We start from the raw sequence: 6,419 nt of genomic DNA on the forward strand, positions 1-6,419 counted from the left end.
TCATCTGCATACTTGAAAGAAGAATTTCAGTTCCTCTCTCTGCAGCTCTCCTGTCTTGTGGATAATAGTGATTCTCAAATATGTTTGTGATAAATCTTCTTTGAAAGGAACTTAGGGAATTTGCAAGTAGGAATGCACAATAAATGTAAAGTGTAAACTCTTATTTTACAGAGGAGGAAACTGTGGTCTATGGAGATTCCATGATCTGCTCAGAATTACTCAGTTAATGTCAGAGAAAAACTAGAACCCAGAGAACTTAGTTCCAAATCAAAACAGTGGTGCACTAAGGAGAGGATCTTATGAAATGTTTTAAGAGACAATTATTCATTTCCTAAATTAGAAATGTAGACACCAATGTCCCATCCCCATTAATAGATTACCTATGGGAAATCCTATCTTCTTTTGTTATATACTTATTTTATATGCAAAATGAAAGAAATCCTCTTCTCAAACACCTTAAAGGATACACAAACTCACGTACAAATATTATGGACGAGCAATAATCACAAGTGATACTCTGTGATATTCTCTGATATGCATCTTCCAGAAGCAGAGTTGATAGGCACAATCTTCATATTATATTTTAAAAATGGAAGGCACTGCCAAACATATAGAGAGCGATTCAGGCAAATAGCAATGTAGAACAAACCACGAGGTAATATCCTGTTCAAATAAAAGTCAATTCTGAAATAAATATGTTTAGCAATTGGAAGTTTCAATCAGTTTAAGTCTCCAGTTGTATAATCTGATTATTGTAATGAGTAACACGAAACTGATGATGATGATGATGATGGTGATGATGATGATGGAGATGACAACAGTTAACATTAGCATGGTACAACATGCCAGCCACCTTTTCAGGCATTTTATCCTTATTTGCTCCTTAGAAAAGCCATATAAAACAGGTACAACTGTCGTCCATTTTTAAAACTTCTTTCATAAAAGGCTCAGTAAAAGGTGTGTGTGGAGAGTGGTATTTTATAAGATCAATGAAAAAGAGAAAAGCTAAGAGAGTAACCTTGATGAGAAAGCCTATTTTTGGTATATTAGGAGTAGGAATTCTTTTGGCGCTACGTGAGAAGAAAATTCAGCTCACAGTGGCTTAATTAAAAATGGAGATTTATTGGTTTACATAAACCAAAAGCTGGATCTAGGGGTTCAAATGGTGTCCTCAGCACTTGGTCTCTTTCCATATTTTGTGTCTGCTTTCTTCTGTGATGGTTTCATTCAGGTCAGTTCTTCCTGGAGGGCTAGAAAGAATCAACCACAGCTCCAGGCTTAGATCTCATCACTTGAGCAATCCTACCAAAACTAGAACTTTTCCATTCCAATCATCGAAGTCATACTACTATGCTGGAGTATCATTGGACTGATGCTCATCAAATTGGGCCCACACCCATCACTGAGGCCAGGGAGCTAGAATATGATTCACCAGAACTAGGTCATATGCCTATTCCTAACACTAATCATCCTTCAAAGAAAAATCAGTTCCTGTTACTAGATGAAGGGAACATGACACGAGGAAATTAAATGTCAAAGCTGTCCACCAAAGCATAGAAGTAAGTACAAAAATGAACAAAACAAGATAGGAATCATGAAATAGTGGTGAAGGGAGCTCAGGTGGGAAAGTTCCTTTAGGAGGTAAAGAAAGCATATAAGAGAGAAAAGAAAAAGAATAGGGTCTAAAAGTAGTCTCACTATGCATGTAAAAAAATCACAATGGGGTTTAACTTTTATTATGACTTTTATTCTGTATTGGGCCTTGCCCTAATTCCCAGGCTCTATGGGAAGTATAAGGCTACATTCAACTGCGTTCTGCATTAAATATGCTAAGAGGACGTAGCATCAGGTCCCAAATTTAATCCAATGCAACAACCACGCTATTTGTGAAGCTCTGTGTTAAGCAGTAAATGACTGATGAAAAAGACAGACTCACAACCAACTACAACTCAGAATAGATCCTGGTAAGTACTATAACAGAAATGCTAACAAAGTTCTTTGGTGGGGGTGGGAATCTGGACGAGATTATTAAAGAGGGACAGAAAGTCACAGAAGAAGGCATCATGGAAGAAGTGGCATCTCCACTAGGCCTTGAAAGATGGGAAGCCTTTCGACGTGAGAATTGATGGAGATATCTAGTGGTAAGAGAGCAAAAAGAAAGAGGGTGAAAGTAGTGTCTAGTGATGTGAAAGCAGAACTCTTGAAAGAATTATAAAAGAAGATGAGGTTATAAATGTAGTTGGTGAAAAGAGTATGACTGCCATACTGGGGGATTAAAATTCTTCAGGCATAGAAGGACAACTGAAAAGATCTTCAAGTATCTGCAGAGTGTCATGAATTGTGCAGTGCCAATAGAGTTGTCCTACCTTCTTGCTGTAGAAATGTCAAAGACAGATTGGAGGAAACAAACCAAGGGCAAGGAATCCCACTGGGAGTTCATGGCAAAATTCTGAGTGGAATAGTAGTGGAAATGAAGGAAGTAACAAAAGACAGAAATGAGAAATTGAAGCAAGAAAGAAATAGTTTGGAGTAGACTCAAGAGAACTAGTCAATAATTAGTTTGTGAGAATTGAAAGAAGAAGAGATTTTCAAAAAATTGCAAGACTAGGAACTTAGGAGAATAGTAATGCCATTAATGAAGCCAGATGTCACAGAAAGGAAGGAGGTTTGCATGTGTGCATCTGATTTGTGCAAATTAGTGGAGTGGGGTGGAGGGTACATGGGGAAAGGGTGAAGAATGACCTCCCAGCAGAGAAGAAATAAACACATGATTGGAAGAATTGTATGATGCAAGTGAAGAAGACAAGTACAGGATGTGCATGTTAAGATATAATTTAAAGTATATTTAGACTTTTTAAAATGTTTTTTATGTTCCCTACACTAACTCTGAATCAGACTCATAGAAAATGAAAGTTCGAAAAATATCAGCTAAATTGATCTTTATTTCCCTGACCGCACCTTACTAATAATCCCGAACCCTTGCCATCTAGACTTGCTGCTTTTTACATTAATTGACCCTAAGTTTTTAATAACCAATTCTTCAATGTCCACAATAGCTAAACTGTGGAAAGAGCCCAGATGTCCATCGACAGATAAACGGATAAAGAAGAGTGGAATACACACACAATGTATACTACACACAATGGAATACTACTCAGCCATCAAAAAAAGTGAAATCATGCCATTTGCAATGACATGGACGGAACTAGAGGGTATTATGCTAAGCGAAATAAGTCAATCAGAGAAAGACAATTATCATATGATCTCACTCATATGTAGAATTTAAGAAACAAAACAAGGATCAGAGGGGAAAAAATAAAACAAAACGAAATCAGAGTGGGAGAAAAACCATAAGAGACTCTTAATCATAGGAAATTAACTGAGGGGAGAATCCAGGAAATTGCTGGAGGGGAGTGGAGTGGAGGGATGGAGTAACTGGGTGATGGAGGGTTCGTGATGTAATGAGCACTGGGTGTTATATACAACTGATGAATCACTGACCTCTACCTCTGAAACTAATAATACATTATATGTTTATCAGTTGAATTTAAATTAAAAAAATAAATTGAAAAAAGGGAACCAGTTCTTTAATCTGTACAAAGTTTAGTTCATTTTCTGTCATTTTCAGAAAACTTATTCTTGTCTTGTGCAGTCTCCAGTTTCTTTTCTCTAAAGACATTGGAGAAGTAAATATTTAGTGAATATGCCCTTATCCTCTGACACAAGCGCTCTAGTCTGCTTTTAAAACACCCTGCAGTTTCTTTCATCTTAAAACTAGCCAGGGGGAGAGGAAGAAGTTGGAGGTGATTGCTTGAAATCAAACATCATTCTTTGTCAAGCACTTGTTTTGAGTGAGATTCTAGGTGGACAAAGAAGGGAAGCAAATAACCTGACAATAGCACTCTTAAGGGAAGGTTTCAGTGATTATAATGCCCAAGCAATTCTTTTTATTCTGGCCTCTATGTTCTCAAATCAGGAATATTCCCTGAAGAACTCACACCATATTTAACATGATAAACAACATGCAATGAGATGAGAATGCATCAGGGAACCTGAAGTGACTCTTGGTTAACTACCAAAGCTAAAAATACTCATTAAAGCTGTAACTCCCTTCCTCTAATTCAAGATGTTGGGGTATTAACTGAAGACTCAATGAATGGGAGTACAGCAGCAGCAAAGACAGGTCAACCATGAAAGGAAGAAAGAGAGCTGGGACTGAGGGAGAAGATGGGATAAAGGATCAAATAAAGCTGCATGTTGCCCTTAAAGGATAAAGTGGTCACATTAAAAAAGAAAAAGAAATAATTATTACACATTAGCAGATTTGCCTTCCCAACTGCCTTTTCCTTACTCATTATTGTTCACAAAGCTCTATTCCACCCCTCCTCAGATGACTTAATGTTAAGTCCTAATAAAGCTTACCAATGTCAAGAAAAAAATCCCATTGTTCTTCCCAGTGATTGGCTTAAAAATGAATATGCTATATAATTCTGGCCAATCAGATAAAAAAAAAAAAAAGTCTGCTGAATGGTTTCTAGGTGAAGTTTCCTTGCTGTTGTGAAGAGAAACACACAAAAGGATATCCATTACCCTACTTCCTTGCCCCCCCCCCCAATTCTCTGAGATGGTATCAGGTCTTCATGGGATCACACCTAGAACTTGAGCAGCTATCACCTCACTACCATGAAGGGTGCTAGTCAAAGACCGAGTCAGATGGAAGGGCAGCCACCAGGGGAGCCTGGATTCTTGAGGATTTCATTTAATTGCTAAATTAACCAATCTGGAACTCACAGGTAAAATTATTATAATTTACTTTAAGATACTTCAGCATATACATTGTGATATGATGTGAGTATAACTTGGGTTGAACTCTAAGCATGGTGATTAAAGATTCCCTCTCCCAGAGTGATCAATGACTAATGGCAATCAAGAACACAGGAGTGGTCTGCTGGCATTCTCATCAGGACATCTGTACTTCAGAAAGGCACTTCCGTTACCTGTGTCTTGCTCAATAACCTGCACTTTGCTAATTAACATACTAAATGTCAGAAAAGGCTTTTAGTGATAAAAATAGCAGCCTGTAGACAGGTATGATGAATGCTAAAATTGGGCTCTCACTGGTGAAATTGAAGGTATTCAAGTTGTATTGATTTGCTAAAATCATTTTATAGACACTTCCTACTCTTTCATGGATAGAAAATAAGAATCAAGCAAGATAATAAGCCTATGCTCCTTGGGATTTTGCCCCAGGCTAAATACCTAAACCAGATAGTCCCTAGCCATGGACTCTACAATCAATCCTATTTGCCTGTAGCCAGCTGTAGGGATGGCAGAATCTTATCTCAGGAATCTTCCTGATTGCCTTCAATGACCCTTTCCTACTAGATGGTATGAGACTCTAAAGGGGTAGGGAGTAGGGACTTCCTCAAGCCTAGACAACAGATTATATGAACTCCTTTCATTCACTTGCCCACTAGTAAATGTTCAGTACAGTAAACATCTGTAACAGTGTCATTGTACTTAGATTATTTTGCAACATGACCCACCTTAAGGCTGCTTATTGTGAGAATAATACATTTTATTTATTGTCTAAGACAGCTGATTCAGGATTTTCTATTACTTGCTGCTGACAGCATCCTAACTTATGTATCCCACTACTATTACCAGTTCAGCAGTTAGCTCTGCAATTTAGGTGGTAGTTGGAGGGGCATGTGTCACAGGAAAGATTTTTTTTATTCAGAAAATGTCGGAGAAAAAGCAATGAAATAGGAAATTATGAGATGAAGTTTGAGACTCCATCCTGTGACAGCCTCGGATATATCATTCAACCTCCTTGGGGTTGAGTGACAGCCAAAGCAGCAAATGAGGTGAGTCAGACGGCCTGGGTTTAATCCTGGCTTCGTCACTTATTAGCTGTATGAGCTTTCTATGCCTCAATTTCCTTATCTATACAATGGGCTAGCACCTACTTATAGTTGTTGTAAGGATTAAATAAGACATGCCATATCCAACCCAGAGCACAATGCCTGGCATGGTAAATGTGAAATAAGTGTCATCATTATAATCTCTAAAATAAGATAATCAGTCTGAATGGTCACCTCATTCCTCCTCTGTCTAGTATTTTGCAATTTTACCTTCATTATTGTCTGCTCCAGAGAGAACATTAGTGAAGAAACATAAAATTCATCTATTTTAAATTCAGGGCTAATCCTTGTGTTAGGCAATGCCATTCACTCCTTTATTTATGCGGTCAAACATTTACTGAATGCCTACTATAAACAAGGCACTGTGTAAACATGGAAGATATCTCTGAGGAGCCCTTAGTCCTGCAGAGAAACCAGGAATATTTGTTTTTCTGTTTGCCCCTTGTACCCTCAATTTTGGTAACAGTCCTTCCTCAAAATAGGTCTTTGATACTG

The sequence above is a fragment of the Callorhinus ursinus genome, unplaced genomic scaffold, assembly GCF_003265705.2.
Source record: "Callorhinus ursinus isolate GAN/ISIS: 27379988/994484 unplaced genomic scaffold, GSC_fseal_2.0 scaffold3, whole genome shotgun sequence".
NCBI lineage: Eukaryota > Metazoa > Chordata > Mammalia > Carnivora > Otariidae > Callorhinus > Callorhinus ursinus.